The sequence below is a fragment of the Echeneis naucrates genome, chromosome 3 (genome assembly GCF_900963305.1).
Source record: "Echeneis naucrates chromosome 3, fEcheNa1.1, whole genome shotgun sequence".
NCBI classification, from domain to species: Eukaryota; Metazoa; Chordata; class Actinopteri; order Carangiformes; family Echeneidae; genus Echeneis; species Echeneis naucrates.
In genome coordinates this window covers 18,534,437-18,554,599 of record NC_042513.1, presented here as the reverse complement: position 1 = coordinate 18,554,599, position 20,163 = coordinate 18,534,437, and positions in this window count along the sequence as shown.

Sequence of the window (20,163 nt, the reverse complement as noted above, 5' to 3'; positions counted from 1 at the left end):
ACTCACAGCACAGCCATTTTCAGGCCAAGTGTGGTACACAGCAACCCAATTGGACAAAATCCCATCTTTAACATTAAGTCTTAAAATTCAGGGTAAAATGACAAGTGTAACCACAGCCAATGGCTATCTTCCAACCTTTTTTTCCCTGACATATGGATGGATCCTGTCTTTCAGAGCCTATTGTGTGATTGTAGGCCATCACATGCTGTCAGTGCGGGCTGACGTGTTAGATACACGGAATACAGAATCGGCTTGTCTGCAATGTGCCGAGGCTGTCTTTGACAGTGTAGCACTGTCTGTGTCACACTCTAACAGACAGCCAAATAACCCCTCGGCAGTGTAAACAAAGAGAGATTACACCCTGGTGAGTGGAAAGAGTGTGCCTGTGTGCTCCCAGCGATGAGGGGAGAAACTGATGATCGGTGGTTGCAGCAGAAAGAAATAGACAGTGCAAGAGAGAAAGAGAGACAGATGGGAGTGCAGAAAAATGCTCAGAGATGCTAAATATGGAAGATAATAGTTAAAAATATCAACAACCGCACAAACTTGAGTCTGGCTGGGTTCCTTCTGGTGGATGGTATGGAAGGTCAGCCGCAGTTACCGTTAGCTGTAAAAGGAAATCCAAGAACATATCCGGTATGTTACCAAGAGAGACAGAAAAAAATTATTTTGAGGTTTTTATGTGTGTGTGTGTGTGTGTGTGTGTGTATATATATATATATATGAGGTAGAGAAATCCTGGTCTTCAACCACATTGTTTAAAGCATGACTGTCCAGCTTTTGCTAGAGGTAATGACTTCTTTAGAGTTAAATACATGTCCAATAATTACCCTGCGCATTATTCTTGCAGTTTAAAGGGGGCTATTTGTAAGTTTCCTTGATCACTTAACCACTCTGGTTCCTCCTGGAGGTCTTGAGGCACTGATGCAATGTCACCTGATTTGGTAGAGCTACTTCTTCATGGCAGAGTCAGGCCTGGGCTAGCTGGTTAGCATACTCATTTAAATATGAGAAACGATGCGCTAAACAGAACAACACAGGTGATACCCAAGAATGCAGGCTCACGGGAAGTCACAGTCTTTAATCAGACAAAAGGTCGAGCTAAACAGCTAAAAAATCCTAAAGGCAAAGGCAAGGTGTACGGAAGCAGAAAAAAGAGGAGGGGAACACAAGGGGGATAGAACGGCAGCATAGTGTTTAGCGCTGTTGCCTCACAAGAAGGCCATGGGTACGATTCCCAGGCCTTGGACCTTTCTGTAAGGAGCTTAAATGCTCTTTCTATGTTTGCGTGGGTTTCCTCTGGGTAATACAGTTTCCTCCCACCGTCCAAAGACATGCATGTTTAGGTTAACTGGTGACTCTAAATTGTCCATAGGTCTGACTGTGAACGTGAGTGTGAGAGTTTGTTGGTCTCTGTCTGTCTCTGTGTGTTTCGCCCTGTGAACGACTGGCGACCTCTCCAGGGTGTACCCCGCCCTCTAACAATGTGAGCTCTGTTAAGTAAACATCCGTTGATGCTTGTGTTGGCTATTTCGCAATAAAAACACTTACCAATAACTCCTTGTGCACAGCAGTTTTCGCCAATTCCATATTGACAGCATAAGGGTCTGTTTATGTTTCCTTAATGTGTCAGCAACACCATCGAAATTTTCATTGGACTTCTGTCAATCTGTCACTGAGTTGAGCTGCTAATGACACTTAGCCAAGGAAGAGCAACATCCTAGGTGTCAAAAAACAGTTGGCCACAGTCGAAGCGTGGAGAGCAAAATTAAAGGGAGAGCGCCACTGAAATGCTATTTTGGACATCCATCGTTTGTTGTAATCATGACTGATTATGTGAATTAGCAGCTAATGGCATAAAAAATTGTGCTTGTTACATACCAAGCAGAAGAGAGTGAGATGGGTTTTGCATATGTTTGATAAGTTTTAATGGCCATCACATAACCAACTCCAAACTGTATCTCATCTCATTCAAATCTGCATTTCATTGTAGTGTTCCTCTAAAAAGTCTCAATAAATTACTGACTTGCAAAACCAGACTTACCTCCACAGCACTGGGTAGGCTCTGTAGATGAGCAGGAATAATTGTTCTATTGATGAGATTTATGAGTCTTGTAAATTGTAATGAATCAAGCATCTTAACTCCATGACTGATGGTAAGAGGGCCAAACTGGGCAGCAACTTCCTGTCTGGTGAGAATTGGACCAGGTTCGTAGGAAAGTAGAGGAGATGAACTTAGGCATTGCGTGTGGACTAGATGGAGACAGGTGAGAGAGAAGAAAACTAGAGACACTGTTAACATATATTCTAGGTTTTAGTTGTTGACGGTTTTGAAAATGACTGTGTGGGTTTGTTGGAGAAAAAGAGGGCCTGCAAGAGGATCTGGCAACTTCCTTATCTCACTGGGATTACATTATGTGGATGAGTTATTTCCAAACTTCCCGTGTCACCACAATTTTGTCGGGATTCACTTGTGTTCTGTTTGTCTGCATTTCCTACATTTACTACAGTTGCTCTTGTTGTTTGTAGGTCCTATGAAACCAACATATTGTTGATTTTTGTTTTTGTTGTGGTTTGTTTCTTGAAATCTCATCTATAGAGCTGTTTGGATTTGAGTTATTGGGATTTGCAGATTCAATTGTGAAACCCTCATGGAAGTTATCAATAGAGTGGCTATCAAAGATGCAAGAGGAAGTGCACTGTAAATGGAAACACTGGGAGCAGGGCCAGGGTCAAAAACTCAAGCTATCAATAGAAAAGCCAGAGGAGAGAACAATGACCAGGATGTACCTCTCTGGGTGAGTGAGACCCTCAAGTAATTGAGAAATATCGAAAGACCACATTGCCTTTCACTCCTATCAGTCACCTATCACATTGATCAAATTATTTGGCTGGTTCAGGATGAAAACAATCAAATTTGATGGTCCAGTTGTTTGTCTCTTAGGTTTGCATTATACTGATCTCTGTATTATTGTTTATATAAATTGCTCAGGATAAAAAAAAAAAAAAAAAGACTTAAGCATCGAAATCGCTCATGGAATCTCTATTTTACCCAAATGAATAAGCTGTTCACTTGCAACCTATGCCTACAATTAAAACATAAAAATTCCAAATTTAAAGAGTGTTTTATTGAGCATGTTTGTGAATGAATTAAAAAAAAATAAAATCAAGACATTATTAAAGAATCGGTAGAAGCTCAAAAATCCGAGAACCAGATTTTGGTGGGGGAATATCTGCTTTTTATGCGTTGTGAAATTGGACCTGTGATCAGCTAGGTGTGCACCCCTTTAGCACATCTTTCAAATTTCATGAACATTTACCTGCTGATTTCAAAATTGCTAATTCTAAACCTGGCATACCACAAAATAACTGTACTGGACCGTCACATAAAAAGACATTGACATTGCATAAACGCCCTGGTAGGACAGCACCTACAATATTTTCTTTCCATGACAACCCCTATGAAAGACTTGTCAGGTGAAGAAAAGGCAGCTGCGGCTGAATCCAGAACATTTTGCAGTATGCAGAGTTTCACCGCTCTCCTCCAGTCAGAGTGGTTTACAGCAGATTCTAAGATGACATCAATTTTCTTCCCACTTTTACCTCCATTTTTCAGTCGCATGAAGGAAATCTTTCCCTTCTGAAGGTGGAAAGTTTATGAGCACCACCCACACGATCAGATGTCCCTCTTGGACACAATGAATGCTCAATGCCTGGACATATCTGCAGAAGATTGTCAGTGAAGGATCGGCCCGACAAGAGATACTTTCCCAGGTGTATTGAAGATGTAACTTAAGATGTCATGTGGATGAGATGGAGCAAAAGACAGGGTTGTCAAGCTCCACTGAATTTTTGTATCTGCAGATATTATATACATATGTCTCGTGAATATGTTTTGTTTTTTTTGTTTGTTTTTTTCATGTAGTTACTGGTACCACTGTAGTCGAATTCTGTGGACTTGAAATTACTCCAAGCTATATATGATGAATTAAGTTCACTGAAACGCACTCCTGCATTGTTAATGACTCATTTCTGGGGCATAAAAGATGTGCTTATTGTTGTAAAGGAGTCTGCACGATACAGTATACCTCCAAGACATGCTCCCACAGTTAGCACAATAGCCTAATTTATGTTTCAGTGTTCTTGCTGACCCAATGGCAAACATTGCGCTGTCACCGTGCACCTTTGACCATGTAGCCGTAATATGTCATTTAATTTTAACCTTTGAAATTTCACTTGAATTGTATCATGGTTACTGATAAGTTGGGCAGCTTTTGCCCCTTAATGTGGAGATCACTGAAACTTTGACAGGACTGATTTGAATTTACCATAAACATTTACGAACTGATTAGCTTGTTGTTGAAGTGTTGCTGAGCTATGGGACAGACATATGCAGGAATGACCTCCACTCATACCTAAGCTTTTCTACATCCCCAAGTTCTGCCCAAAGCCACCATCCTCTAATAATCAGCACCATGAAATTCCAGGCCAGATGGCCAGAGCTAATCATTAATTTTGCACTTGTGAAGAGGTTTGATTCTTGAGATACTCCTTAAAATGACTTTGAAATGTTAACAGTGACGTGCACAACTGATCCTGGTGCTGTGTAGGTGAAACTAAAGCGCAACTTTTTTGTTTCTTTTAGTATTTTAGTAATCGACAAAATAAAAAGGTAGTGATTCGGAATTTTGAACCACCTCACAGAGCAAACCTAATCTTAATTAGTCTTCTAGCTACAGCCGATAAAATCCTCCAGTGACAGTTGCCATTCGAGCCCGCAAACTCAACAGCTGCTGGCTGAAAATAAAATGGCTGCCTCTCTGTCTGTATGGACGCGCATTTCTGTTTCCAAAAAAACTATTCAACATACACAGTCAAGTGATGAGAATATAATGTGGTCGGACAGCTCCGCATAGCAACGTAGCGATGAGCAGCAGAGATGAAGTGTGTCATTTAGCTGCTGCTCTTATTAGGTCCTGGTCTTTTTCCGTCATCACCTGCAGTGCTACGCATTCCAATGAATGCGAGGAGGGAGGGGAGAGAGAGAGTATGCTATAACCATTAACTGTGTGCTAGTGTGCAGATATGTGTGTGTACTCTAACCTTGCTGTCTTCCTGGACCAGCTGGGAAACATCAGAGTGTTTGTGTCGGTGAAGCATGATTGAGATTGTGTCATCCTGCTTTGCCTGGAGCCCCGAGTGCATTATGGGTATGTCACACCATTATCCTAGACATTTGGCATATCTGAAAAGGAACACTGCCTTCTTTCCATTTCTCTCTCCCTCCCTGTCCTAGAATTAATAGTTCATATGTTATTGCTTGAGAGCTCTCTGCAATATACCCATCTCTTCCTTAAATCACCAGGCTCTAGCTTACGGCTGCAGTTTTGATCCCTTACATCCTCTAACCCTTTGTAGTCAGTGTAAACTACACCGCATCTTATTGCCAAAACCTGCCCCCATCTCTCTTCACTCTTGACTTGCACCATGGAACTGTAACATTATTAATTTTCTGAGTAATGGCTAGAAGAAGTAACAAGGAAAATTACATTTCACCTGGATCACAGTCATATTCTGTCAACCTTTCAAACCATTTGAGCGAACTTAAATCATTCAACCTACATCCTCCTGTCTACCTATGGGAAGTTTGCTTTCTCTCTGTTGGTTACTTCGGTTGTATCAGATTATGAGATATCTTTTTTCTTTTTCTTCTTCTTCTTTTTTTTTTTTTTTTTACTGGGAACTGATCCTAGATTAAGTGGCCTACTTGGCACTGTCCCATAGCTGTCTGTATCACAACAGGATTGGCTTGTTAACAGTTTTCAGATAAGGACCCAACTGCAGATAAACACAGGAAAGTGGTATTTCACTCAAATGGATGTTTATTGACCAAGTCAAACAATAATCACTCCAAGCAGGTAGGGTGTAGCAAATGTGGCTACATCCCAAATAATAAATAAATTATCATTGTATTTTCATTGTAAAACTGTGTTTCAAAACAAAAACTGTCTCTGACCAGAGAGCTGTTTCACTTATTCAAAAATGTATGAAGATGAGAGCAGACATGACCGTTTGCACATAATTACCATGTGGGAACCGTTTTGGCACAAAAATCACTTCGAAGGTAGTTGTGGCATTAAAATCGTGAATTCAACAAAAAGGTCAATAGCAATTATTATTCATCATCCGTTTTGCATTCATTACAGGCTGATAAACATCTAATCAGGTTGTAACTGTGGAGATCTATGTCATACTTTTGAAAAAGCCTGTTACAGTCAATCCCGGCCTTGAACCAAGCCTGAGTTTTTCCAGCTAAAACAGGAGCAGCAGTGTTTCCAACCTTTTAGTAAGACTTCAGAATAGTCGGGAACACCAAGTGTAAACATGACAAAAGAGACATTTTATGAAATAGTCTGTTACTGTGTTGTGCAAAACCAACATTAGTGAAACAAGTGAAGCAATGTTTTTATTTTTATTTTTTTCATAGAGCGCTGTTTAAATGTAGTCTGCAATCTCTATATACACATAAACCACCACGCACAGGTGGGATCAGGGATCAGTTTCTGGGACTTCCTGCCACCATTGAACCACTGCTGTCATTCCAGCACCTTGGATAGCTCCTTTGTGGTTCACAACACGGGGTCAGGACCTTGTTAACTTTCACGGCACGCCGTCACGACATCCGCGCTGTCAGGCACACTAGTGCTGTGATTTCGCGCGTCATCTCGGCGCTATCATGGACTTCTCTGTTAAAATCAGACAGAAAGTTTTTCTTGATGTGATAAGGTAAGAATGTGTGAATGGCTAAAATGCCTCCGGGTTCGCAAATTTCAATCAAAGACAGAAATCAAGTCGCCAAAACAAACAAACCATTGCAAAAAAAAAATCTAAGTTATTGTGCCCCAAAAGTTCCGATGGATAAAAATGTCTCGATTTTGAAGCCAGAATACTGTTGACTCGAGACCAATGTTGCTTCCCTTATATACAGTGTAACATCCCACCTTTACTGTTCTGTTCCTATCAGAGACTATCTGTGTCAGCAGGATCCTACTCTCTCCTACATTTCAACCTGTCAGGGGCGATCTGTGTCAATGACCCCCCACCTACCCCCAGCAAATACGCCTGTCGGTGCAGTGACACTGCAGGGCTTTACCATGTGACAGCAATGGACGTCAGAGCCATTGCCCATTAGCAAGCCTGACTTGCCTGTAATGTTGGCACCTTGATACGCCTGATTGGCTCTCTTACAGACTGTCCATGATATCATATTATCTGAAAGGTCAAGGGGGAGTGACCCCAATGAATGGCAAAAGGATAATCGTATGACGAACGGCACACCGTTTTGTTGCGCAGTTTTGAAAATCTTCCATCCATCCAGATGCCGGAGGAGATCAGGATACATTTAACTAAATGGGAGAATAGTCAGCAACAGGATGATTAATTAGTTAACAATTTATATTAATGTTCATTGAAAGTGCCTCCACTTAGAGCACAATTAATTCTAATTAAAAGAGTGGCAATGGTTATGTTGGCAGTAGAAGAAAAAAAAAAACTAACAATATAATCAAGCTAATTAAATGGGGGTGGTCTGAAACCCTGCAGTTATCAAGAACCGATGATGCCTGAAAATCAAGGGAAGTTGATCCATGTGCTTATTCACAAACAGCTTGTTTTACAAACAAGTCACAGTTACTTTATCAGTTCATTACAAGTGCATGATATTATACAGTGAAAAAAGGGGCTAAAATCAGGAAGAAAGCCTTAATCATCTCCTCCCTGTACTGTCAGTTGAGATAAGTTGCTGGCATTTTTATGTTGTTGTTGTTGTTGTTGTTGATCCTTCTGTATTTCTGTCTTGCCTCTCTGTTTTGTCTAAGTTTGAAATCCCCATAAGGCGGTCTGAGATTGACGTTTGTTCAGCAGAGTTCACAGCAGAGGAGCTACTGTGATGCACTGAGCCCACCCAAAACTGTCAAGGCCAACAAACAGCCCATCTCCTCGCCGATGCCAGCTGAGATATCACCACGCGTGTCAGTGCAAATGGACCATATCCTGTGTGTGTGTGTGTGTGTGTGTGAGATAAGGCCATTCACCTCCATATGACCTGATCTCTCTTTCTCCTGGCTTCCCTCTCTCTATCTCTCATCCTACATCCCGAAGTTTTGTCACTTCAATTCAATATGCCGTCCTTCCTCGCCGCCGCACGCTGCTGCTCCCATCACACTCACATATGCAAATGTTAAAACAGAGAAAAACTCCTAGATAAAACTCGCCGTGCCAATCACCCTTTGGTTCTTTTACTCGCTGTGACAACCTGCTGTGTCAACCACTACAATTGTCGCGTTGCCATCACCTCTCAGTCTGCTGGTGTTCAGTGTCACACACCAGCTTTAGCTTGTCACAGCACATCAGTCTGTCAGCCTGTCACCCTGTGGCCCTGCTTTCAATCAAGCCTGTCACTAGGTTTGTCCCCAAGCCTTCTTTTGGTCTCCCCGTCAGTCAACTGCCAATTTAATTTGTTCATCAGTTTGTGAGTCCTTTCGCCGCCTTCCTCGCGGTGTCGTGGGACATACTTGAAACCAACCGTACGCACATGCTTACATAACGGGGCGTCAAACTACCAGGGAGCTCAGAGCCAGGTAGCTCTGACTGACACCTCATGACTGAACCCATTCGGCACTGACACGTCCCGGGCTACCTTGATCTCGGAGCTGGTTTGGGAAATGATGGAAGTGGGTGGGAGGAAAACTCAACTTCATTCTCTCTCTCTCTCTCTCTCTCTCTCTCTCACACACTCGCTCTGTCTCTTTTTTAATCTAACTTTGCGTGTCAAAATGTCAATCCCACACCGAGGAGATGTGACAAGCTCTTGGGCCCAGGGGGGACGGCTCCGAATGGAGGGCCCTGTTGCAAATTGATTTTGATTTTCCTCCAAATCAGTCAAAGAGTTTAGCTTTAATACGAGCTGATCAGAGAGCCACTTGGAGCACGACAGGACGAGGAGAGCGAGATAGTAACTGGGGAGATTAGCCCTGTCACTCCAGAGATCAGTGCCCTTCACTGTTCCACACACACTCAGCTAGACACATACTCAGCAACTCACACACATCCATTGTCACACGTGAAATGGTAATCAGTTACACTTATGGCGTTGGCTCACATGGACATGCTTATGGAGACCCACTTACACACACACAAACACAACCAAAAATACTGAAGTTCACACAGCCACGCTGCTACCCTCAACACACACTTGTCCAAACACACACCTTCTCTTCTTATCGCTGTATCTGTCAGCTGTGTAGTACAGACAACAAGCACAGTTTCCAAAGCCCTGTTGGATCTTTTACATAACACCGCTGTGAAATGCAAAAGAGTCACGCGCACAAATCTACTCTCTCAGATGCGCACAACTGCCTTTTCCTGTAGATATTATCTGGGAAAATAAGTAAGGAGATAGTAGTGCTGCTGAAGCTGCCATACATATTCAGGGAGTGTTTACGATCACCTTTCCAGCACATAAGTCATCCATCCCAACCCACTCCATGGGAGCGTCTGCTAAAATAGTGTAGATGGTGAATTAGACTGGGGCTGGCAGCGGCACAGACTCTTTCTCGTTGGGGTTAGAATAAAAAGTTATGGACAGACACAATTCGGTCTGGAAATGACTTGGTTAGATTTGACTTTGGATGAAGTGAGACCAAGACAAACAAAGTGACCTTTCTTTCATTCATCCATCTTCTGCTGCTTATCCTTTTCCAGGTTGTAGGGAAGGGGGTCCACCCAGAAATCTTACTTAATCCCATACAGATTAAATGGAAATGACATTTTTGAAAACACTGGTAACTGGCAATAACAATAACAAATTTGTCATAAATTGATTGTTAAAAAGTCTTAAGGTATGTACACTGAATGGGAAACTAGACACCTTGATGCATTGAGTATAGACGTGCAATGCCGCCATGGCTCCACGCCACAACAAACACGTGTGTATGTATATGTAGCATGATTTGTAACATTCCCGTAGAACTCGTGGCACACAAATGAGTCTTGGCCAAATGTTAAAACTTTATTGTTTTGTACCTAGATAGTCAGCGGGCTACTTGAATCTCTCTGACACTTTGACAAAATCTGACAAATGTTTTCAGCATCCTCATTTCTTGAAAGTTGATAGCCTTGAAGTATCCTGAGTGGATGGGAAGTGACAGTATCAAAGCCTGTGCAGAGCCAGTCAAACTTCACAGCCCCACCTGACAGCAAGAAAATCCCACGGGTAGGGTGGTAGGCAAGGAAAGAGAGCGAGAGAGAGCGAGAGACAAAGGAGAAATTTTCTTGGAGGCAAAACAGCTCAACCCATCACTGCAACCCTTTCCCATAACCACAGACCACGCCGCCTTAAGTCTTCAAACACTAAGAGGTAAAAAGCCTCTTGTGTGATGGCAACAGTGATCTATGAATATATATATATATATATATATACCTAAACTGGCATATATTCATGCCAGTTTAGGTCTTGTTATGATTTTTTATGGACTTTCTAAGGCTGGAGAGAGGATGGTCGGCCCACTACCAGTGCGGTCAGCACTTTTCTCCAGCGCCACGGACGGGCTTTAAGGTGCCTTGTAATGTACAAGGAGATGGGACCTAATAGATAGACACACAGCTTTTGACATGCTATTTGAGCTTGCAGGCCCACTGTAATTGGTCACGTCATCATGCATTAAATTAACGATATATAGAGAAGTGCCCTGAGAGGAGTGTCTTGGTCCGATCCGTCAGCCATCAGTGCAAAGTCAATGTGACAGGTCTCTCTGAGAGGAGGAAGAGGGAAAGAGGGTATCGGGGCACAGGAGGGAGGGAGACGCTTTTGTAAACTATTACTCTGATGGACGTCGGAGCTTAAACTCTCCATCTCTTTCTCTGCTCTTTGGCTTTATTTGCAGTCATCTAGAAGCCGTCCATCTGCCAGGGATTCATTCACACCTGGTATTCCAGAAGAATGCACTTAACCAGCTCGCGTGGAGCACTTTTGAGCTTTTAGTACTTCTGATGTTTACGTAGATCACCCTCTCACCGGGTGAGAGATTATAGATGGCACAAACAATCGTCTTCACTATCAGAGCAATGTGTGGTGTTTTCCGTTTCTGATGCTACATGCCTTCTTCGTTTGCATCTGTAACTTTCACCTCTCTTCTTCGACTGAAGTTAAATGCTAACCATTTACCCCTTGTCCTGTCTCATCACGTTCAAATACCCAGTTGCTGCCCAATCTGCACTGAAGAGAGACTGCTCCTCCAACACCATATTGGATGGCTGAAGCTTTTGGCAAATCTCATAAGGACACAGCTGGTAATGTTGCCTATAATTTTTCATTTTTGAAGCTCTGGCCGTTGACGCATGATATGATATCATTCGCAAAAGTCAAGAATGAAGCGACAAGCGTGCAGATTGAGCGCAAAGCCCAAAGTGAGTCTTAATTATAAAAGGAAAAAAAAATTAAGACAGACTATAAAACAGTGAAGTTCAGCATTCACCATCTGACCTTTATTGGTATGTGACTTTTATAATTCATGGTCACTTTTAACAATCAATATACCAGTTCATCTTTGATTCCAAGTAAATGACGCCTAAATAAATTCCCAAGAAATGGTCTTTAGATATCTTTTGTGAGGTCACAAAAGAGAAACTTGATCTTTGATCTTGGACCACCAAAATCAAATAAATGAATTGAACAAGTGCCTTACAGAGTTGAGATCGACTTGTGATTACACAAGGAGACAATGCAAACCAAAAATAAGGAGCGGCGTCTTTGATTTCTGAAGGTTAATGCTTTGAGCTAAATAAAAAAATGTAATTCTTATTGCACAAAAAAGGCCTGGTGATCATTATAGGTGGACACTTCATCCACCAGCCAGTGAGTAGTCCTCAACATCCTACTGGATTGTCCAACGGCTGCGCTGCAACATTTCCTCTGAAAGGATGCTTCAAAGTCAACAACATTTATCAGTCTTATATTTCTTACATAGATGTTTGGCTTGATGCTCTCAACATTTTGAAAGTATCCATTAAGTCAGTTTAACAATCAATAGTGTGGTCATGGAGTTGATTTAACAGTTCTTACATAACCTTTGAAACAAAGCACAAACTAAACGTCTAAATGTCATCCAGTTTGTGAGGTCAAATATGATATTTACTCACCAAAAGCAGGGAAGGTGACACTGGCATCTGTTGATGGAGTTGGAAATACACTGGCAAGTATGAAGTGATCACTCTGTGCTCTCTCAGCAAACAACAGAAAGTGGTCACTCGTGAAACGAAACAACCACCAAACACAGACAAAGGGATATCAACACATGAAGTGGGACATTAAAAATATGAACTGGGGACTTCATCTTTATGAAAGAAATGAAAATGAACCTTCTTGGTCTTATTACATGAGTCATATACACTCCCCCTCTCTCTGTCACTTTGATTACTGGCTTATTTCCTGATGGTTAAATGTCTGAATTTGGCTGTCTGTCTCTATTTATCTCCTGAACAAGAATGCACCAATAGCTCAAATAAACATCTATAAGTTGAGTCTGAACAATTACATTTTGTAACACAGAGCTGTGTCTATGTGGGCATTAGTTTTTTCCTTTGTTTGTTGTTCAGTTGACTGTTGTGTGAGGCTTTAATTTGTGAATACGTCATTATATCGTCAAATATATAGTCATGTGTCATGTGATTTATACGTGTATTCATAGTTTTCACGTGACGTCGCGCCATTGTGGGAACGCCCCCCTGGAGGGCAAAAGATGTCACTTCCTCTGCCTGTCCGTTTCCCGCCAGCTACTTTCTTACTTTTGCCGGATAGTTGCTGTGCAATTGGCTGCACAAATCGATGAGGAGACAAGCCTGGGCTGTGCTTTTCCAGAAGCCCGTCTGAGAAAGAAAACCCAGAGGGGAGGAGATTGTGGAAATGTGCCTTAAGACGTGCCTCCGTCCCTGAGGAAGGCAAAGAATGGCAGCCATGGCAGCGAATATTTCATTACAAGGTGAGGTTTGTTCACAGCTGCAAACAAAGTGCAGAGCAAGGCACCTACATGTGGACACACGTCCCCCAAACCTGCCATACATGTGCACCAACATCTCAGCTGATGTCAACTGTGGGTCATTTAAACCGTAGGAATGGTTTACCTGAAATTTGATTAGATTTGTTATAACCTAACCAAAATATTCACGCATTGTCACTACTGTCCCAGAGTGCTGACTGAAGGAGTGAACTGACACTAGCGACCCATATCAACGTTAGCTAACGTCAACTCTCACCTTTGCTTTGACAGTGAAGACGATTTTGTCCTTCACCTTCCAAACAGCAGCATTATTGACCCATCCACATTGAAAATCCTTATTACTGGCCATACCTTTGCATGCTCTCATCATGGCAGCAGTGTAAGAGGAGGGATTCTCCACAAGATAAATGGAATGGAAACATGGCTGAATTGGAGGTCGGGCAGGGACTTTGCTGTTTTTAACGGCTGAAATACGGCGGAGGGTGCCGTGTACGGGTGGCAAGTGCCCCTAACTTGCAGTTTAATGTTATATCTTGTGTTATCTTCTTTAGAGAGATTATCTAAATATTCGTGGGTTGAAAAGGTTTCCATTGTTGCTCTCCAGCGTTTCCAGTGTTAGCCGCCATCTTGAATCCGTTTTTCATTGCGTTTTTCATCGGGTCATCGCGAATCACTGAAAACCATGAATCGAGTTTGTGTTTAATCATTTAATTATCCTCTTTCTGATTATTGATTATTGATATAAATATAAATTTAAAAAGAGACAGTTGCTGCAAAGCTATTTTGGGCCATTTATAGAGAGCATTTTTTTCTTTTTTCCTCCCCTCATGCCTTTTCTACTTTGGTCTCTGCTGCACTGACACAGCGGGCATCGCATTCATCAGGCGCTACATGCCAAAAGACATGCACATGCATACACACAGTGAAGCTGGAGGGAGTGATCATTCCACACTGAAGTCAAAATACATATATTTATGTACATTATTATTGAGTCACGGCCTTATGAACTACAATTCCTAGTATGTTTGCACATACCTGGAAATAAAACTATTTCTGATTCTGATTCTAAGGATGTCTATGACTCCATTCAGTTCCTGGTTGATCACTGTATCTACGATCTCTGTATTGTTGCCATTTGATTTGAAAATAAAATGGTCTGAAAGTTAACTGATTGAATGTTATGTGCTCTACTGTAACACACCACAATGGAACGAAACCATAAATTTGAAGTTATTAACTTTGTTGGCAAAATGACACATTGTCCTACTTTATGAAGCATAGCGTCAGTTCGTGCACTGCAGTCGGGCTTGCGCTGGCTGATAAGCACCAGCTGTTCCTGCTGAAAGAGCTAATACCTTCCCAAATAAACACTCATGTGAACATAAATCTTGGTTAAATGAAGAACATGAAACGCTAAATAAGGAGGCGATGCCGCAGTGCTGGAGGAAGCTGCGATACCAAAATGGCACCAAAAAGATTTTCATTTTTCGTCTGATAGGAAAGGGGGTGTGGTCTTTTTTTCTGCTTGTGAGCATTTTCCTTAGAGTACCCAGTTTTTACCTTTCCTTGTTGCTCCAAACTGGCAACAAACATGACAACAGTATTCAGGAAAAAGCATGGCATAAATTTATTGTAAGCCGGGTTTTACTTCGTCGAGCAACACAATTTAAAAACTGGTATACAGTTTGAAGTCCGCGCTTCCAACACATGTTCAAACGGCGACTCAGCGAGGCTGCATCTTGCTGATACATCATCTCAGATAGGTCTTGTGATTTGGATGCACCAATGCGTCCTATGCCTCTAAAGGGTTAAAGGTGAATGGCTTTTGTAAAGGATATGTTTGACAGATGAGGATGGAAAAGATAAGATTATACTTAAACATGTGCCATTATCATTTCTGCTTTTCAGTCCAAATTGAATATACTTTGATGCAAGAGGGATTCTGGGACAATCTCTGGGTAGGCAGGGCCTATCAAGTAGATATGCACTGGCCTGTCCCACTTGCACGGTGAGCTCTGACTAACACTCACACATAGAAAAAGGAATTGATAAAGCTTGGCAATGTACTATTCAGATAATTTGGACAATTTGGAACTGCTTCACAACTTCATCTGGCTCTCTCTTCAGTTCCTAATTTTTGGTTCTGATTGCAAAATGATATGCAAGATTTGGTATTTCTCATGTTTTATGAAGGAACGACTTGGATATATAAAAGAGAACCAAATACAAAGCAAGAAGAAATAACATACCTTCATCCATCATCATCTCACAAAATAAAAACCCCTGTATCAGGCATTCAAGCCACGTTACTCTCAAGAATTCTTATATGTAAATATAGTCTTAGATGTCTTGTTATCCATTTTGGATTTGATTCAAAGTGAGCTGGACAGAAACTACTGGGTGGCACAACACAGTCAGATAACTTTAAACCTCTGTTTAGTGAACACTAGCCGCTGAAATCTTCAGTCGGCCCGCGCACGAATTGGAGACAACATCTGGAGCCTCTCAGCGTGAGTTGCTCTAAATGACATTCTAATCTGTCAAACAGGGCTTTGATTCAAAGAAAAGAATGGAAATTGAATCATTAGCTGCTTTGGGAATTAGAGCTGGACTTTACTCAGCTATGTGCAAATGGCATCCGGATCAGTTTCAACGAGTGAAATGATTAAAAAAGTCTCACCTCGGGACCTGGCTCACCTAAGGCCAGGTGCTTTTTATGAGTGTCATATATTTGTGTGTGTGTGTGTGCATACGCTCCCCCAAAGTGTGTGTGTATGAGTGTGTAAGTGCGATGGAAACACTGAGTCTTCTAATCTTTAAATTACCTCTGAAAAAGAGAGCACTGACCTTTACACAGAAGTTATATAAATTCCAATTTAACAAGCCTCTCTTCTCTGTGATTTATTAACCAGAAATCTGAAGTGGAGCTCGTTTCTGTTCTGCCGTGCCACTTGGTTCACGGTGAGAAGCCACGAGTAGGAGAGAGGAAAAGTATCACCTGTGGAGGGTTTCAAGAGTTTGCCGCTTTCTCCGAGTTTGTATCGGTGTGCCTTACACGCTGTCTCTCTGTTTCGTCTCAGCTATTCCCCAGATGAGCATTAGTGCTTTAACGTTAGCTCGAGTGGCAGCTCAAAAATGACTCTGGCATTGAAAAGCAATCATGAGAAGTAAGTCATGCTTGTGTGCCACATGTGTCAGTTCATTTCCTCCTCCTTTGGTCTACGGTTTTTCTTTGGCTGCTGGTGTCATTTCATCCTTTCACTCCTTTACCCACGCCAAAAATCCGAGCTCAAAAAGGTTTGTTTCCCTCAGGCGAGAAGAAAGGCGGGGCAAGTTGTAGAATCGAGAAAGAGCGAGCGGAGACAGACTGAAAGGACAGAGGTAAACAATTGAGATGAGAGGGTGAATGACAGAGAGAGAGAGAGGGATGGAGGAAAATGGGAGGAGGGAGCTCTCCGCAGAGCAGCCAGGCTACGTTTCAAGCAGGAAGCTGGCGAGACAACAGAGGCAGCTTTATTCCGCAGACACAATGAGCAAACGCCACAATGGGAGTCATGCCGAGAGCAGGCCCTCAACTACACCGAGCTGCACACACAGGATTAAAGGCAGCGCACACTTCGAGATCCACCCCTTGAAAGGGAAGGGAGGGGAATATATCTTACACGCAGACAGCAACACAGAAAACAAAAAGCAAAACGCTATCTGCCGCGTTTCTTTTGATGGTGACATTTTGTGAATAGTGTAATGTTTGTGCACCCTTTTATAATAGCTGTAGGTGCTTTGTGTCTGCCAAGCACCTTTTTGCCATTGTGAGAGATGATCTCAGCATTAGGCTGAATGAGGGGGGGAGGGAGGGGTGGAACAAGGGACAAGTAAGAGAGCAAACATCACCGGTGCAGCGCCGCTTGAACAAAGCCCTCGTCCAAATCGGCTGTTTGTCATTTGGTGAAGACTTTATTTATTTATTTATGTTTTGTTTTTTTTTTTGTTTTTTTTGGGGGGGGGGGGGGTTTGTTTTGGGTTTCTTTTTTTTTTTTTTCTTTTTTTTTTTCTTTTTTTTGTACTCCGTCCCTCTGTACACCTGGGCCTTGAAGCCACTCTCTCTGCTCTGTGTGTCTAAAGCTGTCAAGGCAAATTTGCATAGAAAAGCCGTTTGCATATCAAACAGCTGGGACGCAGAGCTCACATCATCTTTCACTGATTTACAGGGAGATGCATGTTGCGCTGACACGCTGGAGTGCATGTCCCCTTTGCCTCCATCTGCCCTTTGTGGGCATATCTTAAACGATCACTGGGGGCTGTGGTGAGAGTGTGTGTTTGTGCACGCGTGTGCAAAACTGCAACAATGTGCATTCGTTTGCAAATTCTGAATGTGTGAATGCTCAACAGTGGAAACACACTCTCACACACACGCACACACACTCCCGGTCAGCCCTCTTCTTGAAAGGGTGCAGCGTGGCTGCTAATAAGGGTATTCGTCACGCCAACAGCTCGCTGTGACAGCGCTCTCCAATCGGCTGCCTCACAATTGTCCCTCAAATATGAACTTATCATTTAATTATACTTGGGGAGGGACTTGATTGCCTTGTCAAGATGCTGGTTAGTTAAAAGGAGCGAGATCTTGGCTGGCAACGACCTCACTGTCCTGACAAGCGCTCAGCTCATCATAGGATCATCTAAGCTTCACGTCCGCCCTGCAGTGAAATCTCATTTCTCCACCTCCTCCTTCCCTCCTGCTCTACAGTCCCCACTTTAATTGCATGGTTTTTATCACACCACCCTTTTAGCAGGCTTTGCTCCAAAGACAAGTTGCCTTCAGGACATGAGGTCAACCAGTTGTGTTTTCCATTGTACTTTCCTGCAGTTTTACATCTGCACTGGTATGCGTGCCGTGGCGTCCCACTGTGACGTCGTAGGACATTGGAAATCATATTTGGAGAAGGTAGCACGTTGGTATAGCGGTTAGCGTTGTTGCCTCACAGCAAGAAGGTTGTGGGTTTGATTCTCGGGCCTGGTGCCTTTCTGTATGGCGCGCATATTCTGTCCGTGCTTGTGTGGGTTGATAACTGTAAACATAAAGTCATTAAGGAAGCATTTACTGAGCAAATAAATCAAGCGAGAAGCTGGGCCATTATCCCATATATTTCAAGGCAACTTCACAACAACTCTCCCCCGATGGTCGTTAGATAGAATACAGGTTTAAGACATTTCACTTCACGGAGTCTACATCCACTTTCCTATCCAGTCTGTGGTTTTGCCCACATAAATGCAGTTCAGTATAAATTCACAGTGCTGCAGTTTACTTGTGGGTAAGTGCCTGCTGTTTTGCATGTTGAAATCCTATTCCTTCGCTTGCCTGAAATTTGTCCGGTGTCTGAGGTAATGAAATCACTCACGACATGAGGAAGTTACTTGGCATCCCTTTTTATTTCCTGTGCATTGCTTAACAGTTCTCCTGGGGGAAACAGGCTCTTGCCAATTAAAGTTCCACCCTGGCATAAGCTGAGCCTTCACAAATGAAGACATATGTCATTAAGAGAGAGACAGGCTGGAGCAAAAAGGCCTGGAGAAGTTTTTAATCCGACTCATACCTCTCTGTTAACAAAAAGGCCTCATAAATTTAACCTTTCCAATGAGACACAAATGAAATTGGGAGCCTGAAGTTTTGGCCGTTTCTCTCCAGGAATGAATATGGGGTAGTTAAAGTTTAATATCCTATTATGTGTGTCTGTTTAACTTGCCTGGTTGCCTGGACTGTCGGGGACCTTTCCCTCTCTCTCTCTCCTACTTTCCTTCCTTGTCTCTCGCTCTGTGAGGTTTTTCATTATTTTCCAGTGTGTATGAGCATTTGTTACTGACCAAATCTGCCTTTTCATTTAAAAAATTTCTGTCTCCAGAGGAAGAATTGTGTCTTTCAGCAAGGCAGAGTCTATAGTAATTGACGTAAAACAACTGAAAATGTCCATCTACAGGCATTGGAATGGATAAATGAAAACAATACACCAAAATAGACCATGCATGAAAATATAAATAAACTGTAATCTTCTTCTTTCAACAAGTTAACTAGAATAAAGCTGGGCTTTAATTGTATCACACTTTCACAACTACTTTCTAAATCTCCTTCACCTTTGTGAAGTGGGACTGCTCATGATCTGTGGTTGAGAGCTAACCATAGACAGTATGGGACCAAGGACATCACACAGCTCTTCATGCTCAAGTCAAAAGTCAAAAATACTGAACTTTGAGGCTCAATCAGATGTAATCATATTACTTATATGCAAATTATTAAAATTATTAGAGTCTATTTGGGCTGACCTGCTTTTGGCCATTCGGGGGAGAGCAGTTTATAGCCCTTCATTTTTGAGAGGCAGACAAGAAGCAGTTGCATATTCAGACGTCTTACACTATCACAGGCCTGGTAGCAGAACTGTCTTTGCATTTGTTGGAATAACTTAATTCATGTCTTTCTTTCTTTCTTTCTTTCTTGTATTTTCTTTTTTTTTTACATGGGCCTTTTCTACACCATGACTGTGATAAACCTGGTTATTAACACATTGAACGCACCATACACACATTCCACATCTGCATCACATTCTGATGTGACAAGCATGGAGCATTAATTGATTATATTAATAGCTAATTGCTGGCTCATAATTAGATCTGGCTCAATTAAAAAACCTCTGGGTGATAGTAATGAAACAGGGCGCTGCGGCCGAGTGACTGCCTGACCACACTTGCTGGTGTGTCAGGCAGAGAGCGAGAGTGAGGGAGAGCAAGTTCTTGATACACGCAATGCTAAATCATAAGTACCCTGCTAGATGGGAATGCTTTGTGCTGTTTTTGCAAGGTTGTAATATTTCACCAGGTGTGCAGCGATGGGAGTGCACACGCAAGGGTTTGGAGTGGGGGGATTGTCGGGAGGGTTGGAGTTGCTGAAATACAGTATCAGCATATATTGTAATTTTATTTTGATAAGGCCATGCTTATAACTTCGTATGGCTAAGCTGAGCAGGGTGCAGTGGGAGTTATTTCACGTATTCCCCCATCTCAGGGACCTTGTGGTGCCATCATTAGCTTAGTTGGTGCTAAAATAGGATGGGCTCTGCAG